Raw genomic sequence first — 21,130 nt, forward strand, 5'->3', positions numbered from 1 at the left:
TATATATATATATATATATATATATATACTATAACATATCAATATAATAGTAAGTAAAATGTTTAAAGTTCTTAACAAAACCTATTAGAAGAGGAATGGAAAGAGGAGATGAGTAAAAGATGAGTCAAAATGAGTTAAAAGTAGAATCAAAACAAGGAAAAGTTGAGTGGAGGAGCTTGGAGAGAGCAGAAGAGAGGAGTAGTAATGAGAGGAGCTGGACGTCTCGTATATTACGCACTGAGGAGGAACAGAATGACAGAAATAACATGGAATGATATACAGACAAAATAATCATTAAGAAAGACACTGAGGTACGACACCTATACGTATAAAAACGAGGAAAATCTAACAAATTGCGTCAGAATCTGAGAAACCGAAGCCAACTTTACAACAACTGCCTGGCGTCCAGCCGAGATGGGCACGTGGGACCTTGTATATGTTATAAGCAAGGGTCGGGAGTCTTGAAATGTGTTCTGGGAGGGAAACTGAACCCATAATTTACTGAAGAACAGGTCACTTAAACCCTCTCGGCAGGACGCCTCGTATATAAAACATTACGCACTGACTAGAACGGACTGATTATGTGTAAGAGAGAAAGTGGGAGGAGGAAAATACACAATGGAAGGAGATAAAATGAGAATAATAAATATACGAAGGAGAGAAAGGTCCAGAGATGGAGGTATAAGGGAGGAAGAAGGATGAAGAGGCAGTCACCTCAGGTAACGACGACCCTTGACGAGAGGAACAAAACCCCAGCAAAAAAAACCAATGACAAAAGTAAGTACAAGAACTGGAATAGCAGGAGAAAGGAGAAATATAGGAAGATGCAGATACAAGGAGGTTGAGAAAAAGCAACTGGAAAGTGAAATGTGGAGCCATTATTATTATAGAGGGAAAGGAATTATTTTATTATTCTTATGAAGAAGAAGGACAAGTCTGATGAATTCACAGGTGGGGGGTGGGAGAGAGAGAGAGAGAGAGATTTATTGAGGAATGACGGAAATAACAGGGAATGATATATAGACGAAATAATTATAAGAAAGACACTGAGGTACTAACAACACCTATACGTAGAGGAGGGAAGTGAGGAGGAGGAGGAGAGAGATTAAGGTAAGTAAAACAGAGGAGACGATGAGGATAATTATAAATAAAAGAGAAGTAAATAAAGGAGGAAGGATTAGAAATGAGAGAAAGAGAGAGAGAGAGAGAGAAAACACACATCACAGAGGAGGAAAATTAAGATATGAGAGGAAAGTCTGGAATTTGAGGAAGAGAAGGAGGAAGAACCCCAGCCATGGAGTGTACTGTCGTCAAGGAGCTGATTCAAGGTACGTCCCAAACTTTCCTTCCTGAGATCTATGAGCAGACCCTTCCGCCCCTAACGTCAGCCTCTTCCAAGGTCAATAAGATCAATCAAGTTCTCACGTGTCTTTTTAAGATTCATGGTAAAGAGAAAGTTAAAATTACCACCAGGGTCATCAGACTACCCCTGAAATGCTCTAACTCCTACGAAAGCTTGTCACACTATAACTTTCTGTTATTTTTAACGACCTCTCATGTATTTTTTGCGCAAGAAAGTACGGAAAGAAAGGCCGTACTTTGAAGCCCTTTTTCTGTGTGTGTGTGTGTGTGTGCGCGCCCTTCTGTGCAGGAAAAGAACGTGTCCGCCATGTACCATCTGACGCCCTTCCTCACGTGCCAGAACGATCCGTAGAATGCCAAAAACTCCTCCCAAAGCCTCGTCAAATGTGTTTCTTTAGGTTCACGGTACAGGGGAAGGGTCACACTACCTCAAGGGTCATAAAACTACCCCAGGACATGCCCAAAAAGCCCTACTATGAAAGCCTTACAGAAGTGAGTTTGGGCGTTGAAATGTTTAATAATCGGCCCCTTTAACCTAACCTATCCAAGAGCCAGGAAGGAAGGAAGAAAGGAAGGAAAATTATTTAACACTCACCAATGGAATGTCTGTCTGTCAGTCTTCCTCTTCCTCTTCTTCCTCTTCTTCTTCTTCTTGTCTCTAAAGATAAGTAAAGATATTAGTATACAGTTGATAATTCATTTTTTGAGGTAATTATAAATTCTTTTCAGGCTAAAATTATAGAAAGATAGAGATATTGAGAGAGAGAGAGAGAGAGAGAGAGAGAGAGAGAGAGAGAGAGAGAGAGAGAGAGAGAGAGAGAGAGAGAGAGAGAGAGAGAGAGAGAGAGAGAGAGAGGAGAGAGAGAGAGAGAGAGAGGAGAGAGAGAGAGAGAGAGAGAATCAAACAATTAACACATACAATAGCCCTACAATAATAAAAAAATTTAATCATAACTTTAGTAAAACAATCTTTGAATGCATAATATATAACCTAACCTTTGAATATAGTGCATAATAATAATAATAATAATAATAATAATAATAATAATAATAATAATAATAATAATAATAATAGTGTTAATGAAAAATTATGCTGGGCTTATGAACATACATGTACAGGTGCAGAAAATATTAGCAGAATTCTGTACCGTCCTGAAACCCTCACTTAAGGGTAAGGTCAGGATAAGTTAAAATAAGGTTAGGATATTAAGGTAAGGTCAGGATAGGTCAGATTCAGGTTACCTTGGGTGAATTACGTTAAGGGGAATATTTTAAGGCAAGTTTAGGGTAATTCAACTGTAGTTTTAGGTAAGATGAGAGTGAATTACATTAGTTTAGGGTCATTCAAGACAGAGTAAGGTTACTTTAGGGTGAATTAGATTAAATTCAGACTGCTTATGATAGACTTACGGCACTTAGGGAAGCTTTGTTTTGATCGTTACCAATGGCGCCGATCGATGCTATAGTTTTCCACGTGAAACTGGCCTATGGGGTGGTGGCGGCTGCAGAGGAAGCGAGAGGAGTTGAGAGTGTGTGGCAAGGCTAGGCTAACCCCACTACCACCCCATCGGCCAGTTTTAAGTGGAAATTCTACAGCGGCGATCATTGGTAGCGATCAAAACAAACATAACGACTGTGAAAGCGGCCCTAAGTCCCCCCCCCAAGAAAATTAACATGCTTTATATTAAGGAAACAGTTGTATGCGGCAGAACAAGGAATTTTTAACTCGGGATAATTGACGGCACAGTGATACCTCTGCTTTTTTTGTTTTTTTGTTTTTTTACATCTCCTCCTATTGCGCCGGAAGGCTTGCTTGAGGGGCCTGGATGGTATTCGGCCCCAGCCCATCATGGCGCAGGCAAGTGTTTATAGTGGAGCCATCTTCTTACGTGGGTTACATTATACAAGTTGTACGAGTGTTTGGATTTACAAGCATCAAAATTCCCTGAGAGGGAAGGGATAGGATTGGAAGGGAAGGGATGGGAAGGGATGGGATGGGAAAGGATGGGATGGGAGAGGAAGGGATGGGATGGGATGGGAAGGGAAGGAAAGGGATGGGAAGGGAAGGGAAGTGGAGTGGGAGAAACACACATCTGGCAGGGCTTTCCAAGGAGTTGTGGGCATTTCCAGGGGTAGTTTTATAACCCTGGTGCTGGCCTAACCCTTCTTCAGTTGCATGAACCCAAAAAACACTCATTGCAACCCAACTGATCCCCTCTTTGGCCCTTAGAAATAGCTGATGTAAGAAGCAAAACTGTCTTACTATACTGGCCAAAGACATGCCCAAGTTGGTGGCAATGCAGACCCCACAAGACCGGCACAAAGTCATCATTATCCTTGACGGTGAAGGCCTCAGTCATCGTCAAATAGCACAGCCGACTGGTGTGTCTGTCTCTAACGTATGAATGGGTCTGCAGACAACACGTGGCCACAGGCTCCACTAGTGACAGGCCTCAAAGCCTTGCAGCAGATTTTTAACAGTGTAATCACAGCAGGGGTGCATAGACTCATTATTAAATAAATACCTATCATCGTCCTATATCGTATAGCTATGGTGCAGTATGTGCTTTACGTATTAATTTTGGCAGATATTATAATTCTGTATACTTTTACTGGCAATGAATAGGGACCATTAAGAAACATGATCCCCGCTGCTACCACTGGGTTAACCCTTCAACTAACATGCTGTATGTATCCCACCATTGCCTGAGTGTAATGGGGAGGAATGGGTACTTGGGGAGGGCGTGGAGCCCATTAGAGTAACACCGATTGATTCTACTGTTTGGCAAGTGCAATTTAGCTTCTCCTAAGGGTTTGGCGGCCCCAGTCAAGTGCGATATATGAGGTACAGTCAACGTTGCCAGCTCACCATGAACCACCATGAACATATATCGTATTTCCTGTTTTTTTACTCACAAGTATTGCCACAAAAGCATCAATACTTGACACTAATAACATTAACTTTAATTTTAGGGCATTATTGGTGCATGTACAATAGTTTTAGGGCCTTGAAACAATATAGGCAATGATTTGAGTACATGGCAACGCTGGGTACAGTGTTGCTATGATGGGAACACTGTGGACTTATAATAATGTAATATGGCAGTGTACAATTTAGGTCAATCATGGCACACACCCTTAGGGCGGCATTCTGAGACCCTCAAGTTAACCAATTTTAAAGGCCGAAAAGATGGTCAGTCGGTTTCTAATGAGTGTTTTCTTAGGTTCATGGTACAGAGGAAGGGTTAAACCACCACCTGGGCCAACCCTGGGAATGCCTGCGACTCCTAGGAAAGCCGCCGTCTTGTCTTGGCTATATTTAAGAATGTGACCATCAGACACTTCTGACTTTCACATCTAATATTTCAAAAGGACAAAAAGGAGAATAATTAGACTCTATTGAGTGTTTCTTTTAGATTCATGGTGCATAGGAAGGGTCATTAAACCACCACCACCACCTGGGTCATGAAGCTGGTACGCCTGGAATGACCTCAAACTTCTACGAGCGCCTTGTTAAATATGTATTTCAGGAGGGCAATTACTATGACCCGACCCTCACATCAACTACTTCCAAAGGCCAAAAAGGAGAATAATTAGGTTCTATTGAGTGTTTCTTTTAGGTTTATGGTACATAGGAAGGGCTAACCCTTTCATTGCTAAGCGCATGAAACGATACAATCCCCTCAGTCACCCTCGGGCACCCCAGCGGGGCATCTCTTTTAACTGCTATATCTCAAAAACTATTCATCAGTTACAAAACAAAAACACCATTGGAAAGAGGAGGCCAAGATCTATACAATTCAGTAATGTAAACCTCTCCTGCGAAAGTACAGGCACGTTGAGGGGGTGTTGCCTGTGAAGACGTACATTTATACATGCGCGACGGTCAGCTGTAAGGCAACTACTGTAGATCTCTTGATGATGGGGTGCTGGCAGGGCAGTATTGACAACTGCAATATTTACAACTATTTGATCAAAATATCAGTCATGTGAAACTATGCAAAAATGTCGCTACATTGGTCAACAACATCCACCAGTTGCTCGTCCGCAGATTTGCCGCGCTGGGCTGACATGATTTTCCACCAAATTTAGTGAAGAACACACTCAATTGGCAATCCTGTGTTGTGAGAATCAGTGTTGGAACACACTCATCCGTGGGAGATTTGAGTGCGGCTGGAGCTCGCAGCGAGTGTTTAACAACGCCAGCAAATACGCCTTACGCTTGCTGCCAGCATTTAGCAATGAAAGGGTTAATGGTCCCTCCAAGCGAGAATAATGAGAAAAACTCACCCCTCACACAAACCATTTAATAATATATATCAAAACATTTGTGATCAGATTATGTTTCATATAATTTGGGGGGTTTATATCATGGCACAAATTTGGCCCATCGCTGCTACGGTAAAGCCCCAAATTTGGCCCCTTGCTGCTACGCGGTAAAGCCCCAAATTTGGCCCGTCGCTGCTACACGGTAAAGCCACAAATTTGGCCCGTCGCTGCTACACGGTAAAGCCACAAATTTGGCCCGTCGCTGCTACACAGTAAAGCCACAAATTTGGCCCATCGCTGCTACACGGTAAAGCCACAAATTTGGCCCGTCGCTGCTACACGGTAAAGCCACAAACTTGGCCCGTCGCTGCTACAGTAAAGCCACAGATTTGGCCCAGCGCTGCTACACGGTAAAGCCACAAATTTGGCCCGTCGCTGCTACACGGTAAAGCCACAAACTTGGCCCGTCGCTGCTACACAGTAAAGCCACAGATTTGGCCCGTCGCTGTTACCGGGTTAACCCTGTAACACCTCAATCATTTCCTACACTCACCTAACTGCTGGTAAACAAGAGGCTGTAATATTTTCATGATCCTTAACCCTGTAAGTAACACCTCAATCATTTCCTACACTCACCTAACTGCAGGTAAACAAGAAGCTGTAAATGCCAGACACCATTGAACAATAGCGTTGCCGCCCCACGGAGACGCTCACTAGAAATCATCACACTCACTGGTTCAAGCGCTCCATAATTTCTGCATACAACTCCCTTATTTCAAGGCTAACTAAGTGGTCAGGATATGGAGTCAATACCACAGACCAACCATTATGCCAGTCATGGCTCTCAGCGATATCTAAATGAGAATCATGTGGGAGGGATTGCCTGGCCTGGTTAAAGGGTGGAGAGTGAGCCAGGTCTTGGTGGAGGATTGGCACACTCCACCAGCCACACCACAACGGTTACCCTCCTTATTGGTCACCCAGAGTGTGGACGTTGGACGAACCAGTGTGTCCCACATGAGAGAACGGACCGTTGTTCAGAGTTGTAATAATGAGCTGGTAATACAATGACACAGTACCACGTTTAGTAGTGTGGAGACGGGGTAAATCTGCATATTGACAACTGGGTGTGTCTGGCGAACCACTGAATTACGGTCCAGTTGAAAAGGGTCACCTGCTGTACATACTTTTATAACACAGAAAAGTGCCTAACAAAGTGCATACAAGAGGAAGGGTGAGCACTTTTCTGTTATTTTTAACGACCTCTTTCATGTATTTTTTGAGCAAGAAAGTACGGAAAGAAAGGCCGTACTTTGAAGCCCTTTTTCTGTGTGTGTGTGTGTGTGTGTGTGTGTGTGTGTGTGCCCTTCTGTGCAGGAACAGAACGTGTCCGCCCTGTACCATCTGACGCCCTTCCTCACGTGCCAGAACTATCCGTGGAATGCCAAAACTCCTCCCAAAGCCTCGTCAAATGTGTTTCTTTAGGTTCATGGTGCAGGGAAGGGTCACACTACCTCAAGGGTCAAAAAACTACCCCAGGACATGCCCAAAAAGCCCTACTATGAAAGCCTTACAGAAGTGAGTTTGGGCGTTGAAATGTTTAATAATCAGCCCCTTTAACCTAACCTATCCAAGAGCCAGGAAGGAAGGAAGAAAGGAAGGAAAATTATTTAACACTCACCAATGGAATGTCTGTCTGTCAGTCTTCCTCTTCCTCTTCTTCCTCTTCTTCTTCTTCTAGTCTCTAAAGATAAGTAAGGATAAGTAAACAGTTGATAATTCATTTTTTGAGGTCATTATAAATTCTTTTCAGGCTAAAATTATAGAAAGAGAGAGAGAGAGAGAGAGAGAGAGAGAGAGAGAGAGAATCCAAACAATTCACACATACAATAGCCCTACAATAATAAAAAAAATTAATCATAACTTTAGTAAAACAATCTTTGAATGCATAATATATAACCTAACCTTTGAATATAGTGCATAATAATAATAATAATAATAATAATAATAATAATAATAATAATAAAATAGTGTTAATGAAAAATTATGCTGGGCTTATGAACATACATGTACAGGTGCAGAAAATATTAGCAGAATTCTGTACCGTCCTGAAACCCTCACTTAAGGGTAAGGTCAGGATAAGTTAAGGTAAGGTTAGGATATTAAGGTAAGGTCAGGATAGGTCAGATTCAGGTTACCTTGGAGTGAATTACGTTAAGGGGAATATTTTAAGGCAAGTTTAGGGTAATTCAACTGTAGTTTTAGGTAAGATGAGAGTGAATTACATTAGTTTAGGGTCATTCAAGACAGAGTAAGGTTACTTTGGGGTGAATTAGATGAAGTTCACGCTGCTTATGACAGACTTTCGGCACTTAGGGAAGCTTTGTTTTGATCGTTACCAATGGCGCCGATCGATGCTATAGTTTTCCACGTGAAACTGGCCTATGGGGTGGTGGCGGCTGCAGAGGAAGCGAGAGGAGTTGAGAGTGTGTGGCAAGGCTAACCCCACTACCACCCCATCGGCCAGTTTTAAGTGGAAATTCTACGGCGATCATTGGTAGCGATCAAAACAAACATAACGACTGTGAAAGCGGCCTAAGTCCCCCCAAGAAAATTAACATGCTTTATATTAAGGAAACAGTTGTATGCGGCAGAACAAGGAATTTTTAACTCGGGATAATTGACGGCACAGTGATACCTCTGCTTTTTTTGTTTTTGTTTTTGTTTTTTTACATCTCCTCCTATTGCGCCGGTAGGCTTGCTTGAGGGGCCTGGATGGTATTCGGCCCCAGCCCATCATGGCGCAGGCAAGTGTTTATAGTGGAGCCATCTTCTTACGAGGTTACATTATACAAGTTGTACAGTGTTTGGATTTACAAGCATCAAAATTCCCTGAGAGGGAAGGGATAGGATTGGAAGGAAGGGATGGGAAGGGATGGGAAGGGAAAGGATGGGATATGAAGGGAAGGGATGGGACGGGAAGGGAAGGAAAGGGATGGGAAGGGAAGGGAAGTGGGAGAAACACACATCTGGCAGGGCTTTCCAAGGAGTTGTGGGCATTTCCAGGGGTAGTTTTATAACCCTGGTGCTGGCCTAACCCTTCTTCAGTTGCATGAACCCAAAAAACACTCATTGCAACCCAACTGATCCCCTCTTTAGCCCTTAGAAATAGCTGATGTAAGAAGCAAAACTGTCTTACTATACTGGCCAAAGACATGCCCAAGTTGGTGGCAATGCAGACCCCACAAGACCGCCACAAAGTCATCATTATCCTTGACGGTGAAGGCCTCAGTCATCGTCAAATAGCACAGCCGACTGGTGTGTCTGTCTCTAACGTATGAATGGGTCTGCAGACAACACGTGGCCACAGGCTCCACTAGTGACAGGCCTCAAAGCCTTGCAGCAGATTTTTAACAGTGTAATCACAGCAGGGGTGCATAGACTCATTATTAAATAAATACCTATCATCGTCATATATCGTATAGCTATGGTGCAGTATGTGCTTTACGTATTAATTTTGGCAGATATTATAATTCTGTATACTTTTACTGGCAATGAATAGGGACCATTAAGAAACATGATCCCCGCTGCTACCACTGGGTTAACCCTTCAACTAACACGCTGTATGTATCCCACCATTGCCTAGGAGAGTGAGTGTAATGGGGGAGGAATGGGTACCTTGGGGAGGGCCTGGACCCCATTAGAGTAAACCCCATTGATTCTACTGTTTGGCAAGTGCAATTTAGCTTCTCCTAAGGGTTTGGCGGCCCCAGTCAAGTGCGATATATGAGGTACAGTCAACGTTGCCAGCTCACCATGAACCACCATGAACATATATCGTATTTCCTGTTTTTTTACTCACAAGTATTGCCACAAAAGCATCAATACTTGACACTAATAACATTAACTTTAATTTTAGGGCATTATTGGTGCATGTACAATAGTTTTAGGGCCTTGAAACAATATAGGCAATGATTTGAGTACATGGCAACGCTGGGTACAGTGTTGCTATGATGGGAACACTGTGGACTTATAATAATGTAATATGGCAGTGTACAATTTAGGTCAATCATGGCACACACCCTTAGGGCGGCATTCTGAGACCCTCAAGTTAACCAATTTTAAAGGCCGAAAAGGTGGTCAGTCGGTTTCTAATGAGTGTTTTCTTAGGTTCATGGTACAGAGGAAGGGTTAAACCACCACCTGGGCCAACCCCTGGGAATGCCTGCGACTCCTAGGAAAGCCGCCGTCTTGTCTTGGCTATATTTAAGAATGTGACCATCAGACACTTCTGACTTTCACATCTAATATTTCAAAAGGACAAAAAGGAGAATAATTAGACTCTATTGAGTGTTTCTTTTAGATTCATGGTGCATAGGAAGGGTCATTAAACCACCACCACCACCTGGGTCATGAAGCTGGTACGCCTGGAATGACCTCAAACTTCTACGAGCGCCTTGTTAAATATGTATTTCAGGAGGGCAATTACTATGACCCGACCCTCACATCAACTACTTCCAAAGGCCAAAAAGGAGAATAATTAGGTTCTATTGAGTGTTTCTTTTAGGTTTATGGTACATAGGAAGGGCTAACCCTTTCATTGCTAAGCGCTCGCAACGAGACTATCCCCTCAGGCACGCTCGGGCACCCCAGCGGGGCATCTCTTTTAACTGCTATATCTCAAAAACTATTCATCAGTTACAAAACAAAAACACCATTGGAAAGAGGAGGCCAAGATCTATACAATTCAGTAATGTAAACCTCTCCTGCGAAAGTACAGGCACGTTGAGGGGGTGTTGCCTGTGAAGACGTACATTTATACATGCGCGACGGTCAGCTGTAAGGCAACTACTGTAGATCTCTTGATGATGGGGTGCTGGCAGGGCAGTATTGACAACTGCAATATTTACAACTATTTGATCAAAATATCAGTCATGTGAAACTATGCAAAAATGTCGCTACATTGGTCAACAACATCCACCAGTTGCTCGTCCGCAGATTTGCCGCGCTGGGCTGACATGATTTTCCACCAAATTTAGTGAAGAACACACTCAATTGGCAATCCTGTGTTGTGAGAATCAGTGTTGGAACACACTCATCCGTGGGAGATTTGAGTGCGGCTGGAGCTCGCAGCGAGTGTTTAACAACGCCAGCAAATACGCCTTACGCTTGCTGCCAGCATTTAGCAATGAAAGGGTTAATGGTCCCTCCAAGCGAGAAAAATGAGAAAAAATCACCCCTCACACAAACCATTTAATAATATATATCAAAACATTTGTGATCAGATTATGTATCATATAATTTGGGGGGTTTATATCATGGCACAAATTTGGCCCATCGCTACACGGTAACGCCCCAAATTTGGCCCCTTGCTGCTACGCGGTAAAGCCCCAAATTTGGCCCGTCGCTGCTACACGGTAAAGCCCCAAATTTGGCCCCTTGCTGCTACACGGTAAAGCCCCAAATTTGGCCCCTTGCTGCTACGCGGTAAAGCCCCAAATTTGGCCCGTCGCTGCTACACGGTAAAGCCACAAATTTGGCCCGTCGCTGCTACACGGTAAAGCCACAAATTTGGCCCGTCGCTGCTACACAGTAAAGCCACAAATTTGGCCCATCGCTGCTACACGGTAAAGCCACAAATTTGGCCCGTCGCTGCTACACGGTAAAGCCACAAACTTGGCCCGTCGCTGCTACACAGTAAAGCCACAGATTTGGCCCGTCGCTGCTACACGGTAAAGCCACAAATTTGGCCCGTCGCTGCTACACGGTAAAGCCACAGATTTGGCCGTCGCTGTTACCGGTTAACCCTGTAACACCTCATTCATTTCCTTCACTCACCTAACTGCTGGTAAACAAGAGGCTGTAATATTTTCATGATCCTTAACCCTGTAAGTAACACCTCAATCATTTCCTACACTCACCTAACTGGTGGTAAACAAGAAGCTGTAAATGCCAGACACCATTGAACAATAGCGTTGCCGCCCCACGGAGACGCTCACTAGAAATCATCACACTCACTGGTTCAAGCGCTCCATAATTTCTGCCACAACTCCCTTATTTCATAACTAAGTGGTCAGGATATGGAGTCAATACCACAGACCAACCATTATGCCAGTCATGGCTCTCAGCGATATCTAAATGAGAATCATGTGGGAGGGATTGCCTGGCCTGGTTAAAGGGTGGAGAGTGAGCCAGGTCTTGGTGGAGGAGCGGCACACTCCACCAGCCACACCACAACGGTTACCCTCCTTATTGGTCACCCAGAGTGTGGACGTTGACGAACCAGTGTGTCCCACATGAGAGAACGGACCGTTGTTCAGAGTTGTAATAATGAGCTGGTAATACAATGACACAGTACCACGTTTAGTAGTGTGGAGACGGGGTAAATCTGCATATTGACAACTGGTGTCTGGCGAACCACTGAATTACGGTCCAGTTGAAAAGGGTCACCTGCTGTACATACTTTTATAACACAGAAAAGTGCTCTAACAAAGTGCATACAAGAGGAAGGGGTGAGCACTTTTCTGTTATTTTAACGACCCTTTTCATGTATTTTTGCGCAAGAAAGTACGGAAAGAAAGGCCGTTTCAAAGCCCTTTTTGTGTGTGTGTGTGTGTGTGTGTGTGTGTGTGCCCTTCTGCAGGAAAAGAACGTGTCCGCTATGTACCATCTGACGCCCTTCCTCACGTGCCAGAACTATCCGTGGAATGCCAAAACTCCTCCCAAAGCCTCGTCAAATGTGTTTCTTTAGGTTCATGGTGCAGGGAAGGGTCACACTACCTCAAGGGCAGCAAACTACCCCAGGACATGCCCAAAAGCCCTACTATGAAAGCCTTACAGAAGTGAGTTTGGCGTTGAAATGTTTAATAATCAGCCCTTTAACCCAACTCTATCCAAGAGCCAGGAGGAAGGAAGAAAGGAAGGAAATTATTTAACACTCACCAATGGAATGTCTGTCTGTCGTCTTCCTTCCTTCTTCTTCTTCTAGTCTATAAAGATAAGTAAGGATAAGCAAAACAGTTGATAATTCATTTTTGAGGTCATTATAAATTCTTTTCAGCTAAAATTTAGAAAGAGAGAGAGAGAGAGAGAGAGAGAGAGAGAGAGAGAGAGAGAGAGAGAGAGAGAGAGAGAGAGAGAGAGAGAGAGAGAGAGAGAGAGAGAGAGAGAGAGAGAGAGAGAGAGAGAGAGAGAGAGAGAGAGAGAGAGAGAGAGAGAGAGAGAGAGAGAGAGAATCCAAACAATTCACACAAAAAAAAGCCCTACAATAATAAAAAAAATTAATCATAACTTTAGTAAACAATCTTTGAATGCATAATATATAACCTAACCTTCTTGAATATTGCATAATAACACACACATAATAGTAATAATAATAATAATAATAATAATAATAAAATAGCAGCATGAAAAATTATGCTGGGCTTATGAACATACACATGTACAGGTGCAGAAAATATTAGCAGAATTTGTACTGTCCTGGAAAACCTCACTTAAGGGTAAGGTCAGGGATAAGTTAAGGTAAGGTTTGATATTAAGGTAAGGTCAGGATAGGTCAGATTCAGGTTACCTTGGAGTGAATTACGTTAAGGGAATATTTTAAGGCAAGTTTAGGGTAATTCAACTGTAGTTTTAGGTAAGATGAGAGTGAATTACATTAGTTTTAGGGTCATTCAAGACAGAGTAAGGTTACTTGGGTGAATTAGAAGTTCACGCTGGCTTTTTTTTTTTTTTGGCAGCAAAGGAGACAACTCAAGGGCACAAAAAGTAAACATTAATAAAAAAAATAAAAAACTCTGCTACTGCTGCTCCTAAAAAGAATCCAAAGAGGTGGCCGAAAGATGTTGCAAGCTCTGGGAGGAGAGGAAATCTGGATACCCTCCTCTTGGAAAGAGTTCAAGTCGTAGGCAGGAGGAAATGTATAGATGAAGGAAGATTGTTCCAGAGTTTACCAGCGTGAGGGATGAAAGAGGAAGATGCTGGTTAACTCTTGCATAAGGGGTTTGGACAGTATAGGGATGAGCATGAGTAGAAAGTCGAGTGCAAGCGGGGCCGCATGGGAGGGGGGAGGCATGCAGTTAGCAAAAGTTCAGAAGAGCAGTCATGTGGAAATATCGATAGAAGATAGAAAGAGAGGCAACATTATGGCGGAATTTAAGAGGTAGAAGATCATCAGTATGAGGAGGAGAGCTGATGAGACGAAGAGCCTTTGCCTCCACTCTGTCCAGAAGAGCTGTGTGAGGGAGCCCCACACATGAGATGCATACTCCATAATGAGGTGAAGCGGACAAGGCCCCTGTATATGGACAGCAACTGCAGGGAAGAGGAAGAACTGGCGGAACGGCTAGCATGAACGCCCAGCCTTCGAGGAAGCTGATTTAGTAAGAGATGAGATATGAAGTTCTAGCTGAGATTTTGAGTTAAGGATAGACCGAGGATGTTTAGTGTTGAGGAAGGTGATAGCTGGGTGTTGTCAAAGAATAGGGGATAGTTGTTTGGAAGATTGTGTCGAGTGGATAGGGGGAGAAACTGTGTTTTTGAGGCGTTGAAGGACACCAGGTTCTTCTTGCCCCAATCGGAAATAATAGTAAGGTCTGAGTGTTGTTGCCCTGCAGCCTCCAGCCTTGAGTCGTTAAGTTCCTGAATGTGGGTCTTCTATTAAAAGAAGTTGAATAATGCAGAGTGGAATCATCGGCGTAGGAATGGATAGGACAGTTCTGTTTTGGAAAGAAGATCAATGAACAACAGAAAAGAGTGGGAGATAGGACAGAATTCCTGTGGGACACCACTGTTAATAGATTTAGAAGAACAGTGACCGTCTACCACGGCAGAAATAGAACGGTCAGAAAGGAAACTGGAGATAAAGGTACAGAGAGAAGGATAGAAACCGTAGGAGGGTAGTTTAGAAAGCAAAGATTTGTGCCAGACCCTATCAAAAGCTTTTGATATGTCCAGCGCAATAGTAAAAGTTTCACCGAAACGGCTAAGAGAGGCTTATGACAGACTTCGGCACTTAGAAGCTTTGTTTTGATCGTTACCAATGGCGCCGATCGATGCTATAGTTTTCCACGGAAACTGGCCTATGGGGTGGTGGCGGCTGCAGAGGAAGCGAGAGGAGTTGAGAGTGTGTGGCAAGGCTAGGTTAACCCCACTACCACCCCATCGGCCAGTTTTAAGTGGAAATTTCACAGCGGCGATCATTGGTAGCGATCAAAACAAACATAACGACTGTTTAATGAAAGCGGCCCTAAGTCCCCCCAAGAAAAATTAACATGCTTTATATTAAGGAAACAGTTGTATGCGGCAGAACAAGGAATTTTTAACTCGGATAATTGACGGCACAGTGATACCTCTGCTTTTTTTGTTTTTTGTTTTTTTACATCTCCTCCTATTGTGCCGGTAGGCTGGGCTTGCTTGAGGGGCCTGATGGTATTCGGCCCCAGCCCATCATGGCGCAGGCAAGCGTTTATAGTGGAGCCATCTTCTTACGAGGGTTACATTATACAAGTTGTACGAGTGTTTGGATTTCATAAGCATCAAAATTCCCTGAGAGGGAAGGGATAGGATTGAAGGGAAGGGATGGGAAGGATGGATGGGAAAGGATGGATGGGAGAGGAAGGGATGGATGGGATGGGAAGGAAAGGGATGGGAAGGGAAGGAAGTGGAGTGGAGAAACACATCTGGCAGGGCTTTCCAAGGAGTTGTGGGCATTTCCAGTGGTAGTTTTATAACCCTGGTGCTGGCCTAACCCTTCTTCATTTGCATGAACCCAAAAAACACTCATTTCAAACCAACTGATCCCCTCTTATGCCCTTATAAATAGCTGATGTAAGAAGCAAAAGAGCACTGTCTTACTATACTGGCCAAAGTCATGCTCTGTTGGTGGCAATGCAGACCCCACAAGACCGCCACAAAGTCATCATTATCCTTGACGGTGAAGGCCTCATCATCGTCAACATACAGCCGACTGGTGTGTCTGTCTCTAACGTATGAATGGGTCTGCAGACAACACGTGGCCACAGGCTCCACTAGTGACAGGCCTCAAAGCCTTGCAGCAGATTTTTAACAGTGTAATCACAGCATGGGTGCATTATTAAATAAATACCTATCATCGTCATATATCGTATAGCTATGGTGCAGTATGTGCTTTACGTATTAATTTTGGCAGACATTATAATTCTGTATACTTTTACTGGCAATGAATATTAAAGGACCATTGAAACATGATCCCGCTGCTACCACTGGGTTAACCTTCAACTAACATGCTGTATGTATCCCACCATTGCCTGAGTGTAATGGGGGAGGAATGGGTACCTTGGGAGGCCTGACCCCATTAGAGTAAACCCCATTGATTCTACTGTTTGGCAAGTGCAATTTAGCTTCTCCCTAAGGGTTTATGGCCCCAGTCAAGTGCGATATATGAGGTACAGTCAACGTTGCCAGCTCACCATGAACCACCATGAACATATATCGTATTTCCTGTTTTACTCACAAGTATTGCCACAAAAGCATCAATACTTGACACTAATAACATTAACTTTAATTTTAGGGCGTTATTGGTGCATGTACAATAGTTTTAGGGCCTTGAAACAATATAGGCAATGATTTGAGTACACATGTGCTGGCACGCTGGGTACAGTGTTGCTAAGGATGGGAACACTGTGGACTTATAATAATGTAATATGGCAGTGTACAATTTAGGTCAATCATGGCACACACCTAGGGCGGCATTCTGAGACCCCAAGTTAACCAATTTTAAAGGCCGAAAAGATGGTCAGTCGGTTTCTAATGAGTGTTTTCTTAGGTTCATGGTACAGAGGAAGGGTTAAACCACCACCTGGGCCAACCCCTGGGAATGCCTGCGACACCCTAGGGGAAAGCCAGCCGTCTTGTCTTGGCTATATTTAAGAATGTGACCATCAGACACTTCTGACTTTCACATCTAATATTTCCAAAGGACAAAAAGGAGAATAATTAGACTCTATTGAGTGTTTCTTTTAGATTCATGGTGCATAGGAAGGTCATTAAAACCACCACCACCACCTGGGTCATGAAGCTGGCACGCCTGAATGACCTCAAACTTCTACGAAAGCCGCCTTGTTAAATATGTATTTCAGGAGGGCAATTACTATGACCCGACCCTCACATCAACTACTTCCAAAGGCCAAAAAGGAGAATAATTAGGTTCTATTGAGTGTTTCTTTTTAGGTTTTATGGTACATAGGAAGGGCTAGCTTCCCCCTTTCATTGCTAAGCGCTCGGCTTCAAGATACGAGACTATCCCCTCAGGCACGCTCGGGCACCCCAGCCGAGGGCATCTTTTAACTGCTATATCTCAAAAACTATTCATCAGTTACAAACAAAACCACCATTGGAAAGAGGAGGCCAAGATCTATACAATTCAGTAATGTAAACCCTCCCGCGAAAGTACACAGGCACGTTGAGCGGGGTGTTGCCTGTGAAGACGTACATTTATACATGCCGACGGTCAGCTGTAAGGCAACCTACTGTAGATCTCTTTGATGGATGGGAGTTGCTGGCCAGGGGCGAGTAATTGACAACTGCAATATTTAACTGTTGATCAAATATCAGTCATGTGAAACTATGCAAAATGTCCGCTACATTGGTCAACAACATCCACCAGTTGCTTTCAAGTCACTTAAAGATTTGCAGCTGGGCTGACATGATTTTCCACCAAATTTAGTGAAGAACACACTCAATTGGCAATCCTGTGTTGTGGCGAATCAGTGTTGGAACACACTCATCCGTGGGAATTTGAAGTGCGGCTGGGCTTTCATGAGTGTTTAACAACGCCAGCAAATACGCCTTACGCTTGCTGCCAGCATTTAGCAATGAAAGGGTTAATGGTCCCTCAAGCGAGAAAATGAGAAAAATCACCCCTCACACAAACCATTTAATAATATATCAAAACATTTGTGATCAGATTATGTATCATATAATTTGGGGGAGTTTATATCACTGCTTTCGGTTGGCCCATAAACTGCTACAGTGCATTAAATTTGACCCCTTGCTACTTTCTATTGATGGGCTAAATTTATTGTCAGCTACTACGCAGTAAAGCCACAAATTAGGCCATATTTGCTTCTACAGTAAAAGCCACAAGAAATTTGGCCCGTCACTGCTACACAGTAAACCTAAATTGTTATCGCTGCTACTGATAAAAACCTACATTATTACGTCAGCTGCTACGGTAAAATACAAACTTGGCCGTCGCTGCTACCTGATAAAGCCACAGATTTATTACTTGCTACGAGTAAAGAAACCACAAATTTAAGCCGTCGCACTACGACAAAACCAAACTGTGCGTCAACTGCTACAAGTAAAGCCACAGATTTGGCCGTTCGCTGTTACTGAGTTAACCTGTAACACCTCAATCATTTCCTACACTCACCCTAACTGCTGGTAAACAGAGGGCTGTAATATTTTTCATGATCCTTAACCCTGTAAGTAACACCTCAATCATTTCTACACTCCCACCCCTAACTGCTGTAGTAAACTAAGAGGCTGTAATATTTTCTTGATCCTTAACCCTATAAGTAACACCTCAATCATTTCCTACACTCCACCCCTTTAGTGGTAAACAAGAAAGCTGTAAATGCCAGACACCATTGAACAATAAGCGTTGCACATTACGGAGGCAGCTCACTAGAAATCATCACACTCACCAGTTCAAGCGCTCCATAATTTCTGCATACAACTCCCTTATTTCAAGGCTAACTAAGTGGTCAGGATATGGAGTCAATACCTGAACCAACCATTATGATCATGGCTCTCAGCGATATCTAAATGAGAATCATGTGGGAGGGATTGCCTGGCCTGGTTAAAGGGTGGAGGAGAGTGAGCCAGGTCTTGGTGGAGGAGGCACACTCCACCAGCCACACCACAACAGTTACCCTCCTTATTAGTCACCCAAGTGTGGACGTTAAGTTGAACAGTGTGTCCCACATGAGAAGAACAGACCGTTGTTCAGGAGTTGTAATAATGAGCTGGTAATACAGACACAGTACCGATTTAGTAGTGTGGAGACAGTAAATCTGCATATTGACAACTGGAATTGTGTCCTGGCGAACCACTGAATTACAGTCCAGTTGAAAGGGTCACCTGCTGTACATACTTTTATAACACAGAAAAGTGCCTAACAAAGTGCATACAAGAGGAAGGGTGAGCACTTTTCTTGTTATTTTTAACGACCTCTCATGTATTTTTTGCGCAAGAAAGTACGGAAAGAAAGGCCGTACTTTGAAGCCCTTTTTCTGTGTGTGTGTGTGTGTGTGTGTGTGTGCGCGCCCTTCTGTGCAGGAAAAGAACGTGTCCGCCATGTACCATCTGACGCCCTTCCTCACGTGCCAGAACTATCCGTGGGAATGCCAAAAACTCCTCCCAAAGCCTCGTCAAATGTGTTTCTTTAGGTTCACGGTACAGGGGAAGGGTCACACTACCTCAAGGGTCATAAAACTACCCAGGACATGCCCAAAAAGCCCTACGAAAGCCTTACAGAAGTGGGTTTGGGCGTTGAAATGTTTAATAATCAGCCCCTTTAACCTAACCTATCCAAGAGCCAGGAAGGAAGGAAGGAAGGAAGGAAGGAAGGAAAATTATTTAACACTCACCAATGGAATGTCTGTCTGTCAGTCTTCCTCTTCCTCTTCTTCCTCTTCTTCTTCTTCTTGTCTCTAAAGATAAGTAAAGATATTAGTATACAGTTGATAATTCATTTTTTGAGGTAATTATAAATTCTTTTCAGGCTAAAATTATAGAGAGATAGAGATATAGAGAGAGAGAGAGAGAGAGAGAGAGAGAGAGAGAGAGAGAGAGAGAGAGAGAGAGAGATCAAACAATTCACACATACAATAGCCCTACAATAATAAAAAAATTAATCATAACTTTAGTAAAACAATCTTTGAATGCATAATATATAACCTAACCTTTGAATATAGTGCATAATAATAATAATAATAATAGTAATAATAATAATAATAATAATAATAATAATAATAATAATAATAATAATAGTGTTAATGAAAAATTATGCTGGGCTTATGAACATACATGTACAGGTGCAGAAAATATTAGCAGAATTCTGTACCGTCCTGAAACCCTCACTTAAGGGTAAGGTCAGGATAAGTTAAGGTAAGGTTAGGATATTAAGGTAAGGTCAGGATAGGTCAGATTCAGGTTACCTTGGAGTGAATTACGTTAAGGGGAATATTTTAAGGCAAGTTTAGGGTAATTCAACTGTAGTTTTAGGTAAGATGAGAGTGAATTACATTAGTTTAGGGTCATTCAAGACAGAGTAAGGTTACTTTAGGGTGAATTAGATTAAATTCAGACTGCTTATGATAGACTTACGGCACTTAGGGAAGCTTTGTTTTGATCGTTACCAATGGCGCCGATCGATGCTATAGTTTTCCACGTGAAACTGGCCTATGGGGTGGTGGCGGCTGCAGAGGAAGCGAGAGGAGTTGAGAGTGTGTGGCAAGGCTAGGCTAACCCCTACCACCCCATCGGCCAGTTTTAAGTGGAAATTCTAACAGCGGCGATCATTGGTAGCGATCAAAACAAACATAACGACTGTGAAAGCGGCCCTAAGTCCCCCAAGAAAATTAACATGCTTTATATTAAGAAACAGTTGTATGCGGCAGAACAAGGAATTTTAACTCAGGATAATTGACGGCACAGTGATACCTCTGCTTTTTTGTTTTTTACATCTCCTCCTATTGTGCCGGTAGGCTTTGAGGGGCCTGGATGGTTTTCGGCCCCCGCCCAACAAGGCGCAGGCAAGTGTTTATAGTGGAGCCATCTTCTTACGAGGGTTACATTATACAAGTTGTACGAGTGTTTGGATTTACAAGCATCAAAATTCCCTGAGAGGGAAGGGATAGGATTGGAAGGGAAGGGATGGGAAGGGATGGGATGGGAAAGGATGGGATGGGAGAGGAAGGGATGGGATGGGAAGGGAAGGGAAGTGGAGTGGGAGAAACACACATCTGGCAGGGCTTTCCAAGGAGTTGTGGGCATTTCCAGGGGTAGTTTTATAACCCTGGTGCTGGCCTAACCCTTCTTCAGTTGCATGAACCCAAAAAACACTCATTGCAACCCAACTGATCCCCTCTTTGGCCCTTAGAAATAGCTGATGTAAGAAGCAAAACTGTCTTACTATACTGGCCAAAGTCATGCTCAAGTTGGTGGCAATGCAGACCCCACAAGACCGCCACAAAGTCATCATTATCCTTGACGGTGAAGGCCTCAGTCATCGTCAAATAGCACAGCCGATTAGTGTGTCCATCTCTAACGTATGAATGGGTCTGCAGACATGTGGCCACAGGCTCCACTAGTGACAGGCCTCAAAGCCTTGCAGCAGATTTTTAACAGTGTAATCACAGCATGGGTGCATTATTAAATAAATACCTATCATCGTCCTATATCGTATAGCTATGGTGCAGTATGTGCTTTACGTATTAATTTTGGCAGATATTAT

General features: G+C 43.2%; 1 long non-coding RNA gene across 3 annotated transcripts in view; it reads right to left on the minus strand.

Moving 5' to 3' along the window:
* LOC126994659 (uncharacterized) overlaps window positions 1-21,130 on the minus strand; it is a 47,771-nt gene that overhangs the window by 1,079 nt on the left and 25,562 nt on the right. For all 3 annotated transcript variants that reach the window (XR_007749388.1, XR_007749389.1, XR_007749390.1), the window contains 3 exons: window positions 19,263-19,325; window positions 7,313-7,375; window positions 1,958-2,020 (listed from right to left, as the gene is read on the minus strand). This is a non-coding gene — a long non-coding RNA (uncharacterized LOC126994659). The remainder of the gene's footprint in view (window positions 1-1,957; window positions 2,021-7,312; window positions 7,376-19,262; window positions 19,326-21,130) is intronic.

This window comes from Eriocheir sinensis, unplaced genomic scaffold, assembly GCF_024679095.1.
Source record: "Eriocheir sinensis breed Jianghai 21 unplaced genomic scaffold, ASM2467909v1 Scaffold844, whole genome shotgun sequence".
Lineage (NCBI taxonomy): Eukaryota > Metazoa > Arthropoda > Malacostraca > Decapoda > Varunidae > Eriocheir > Eriocheir sinensis.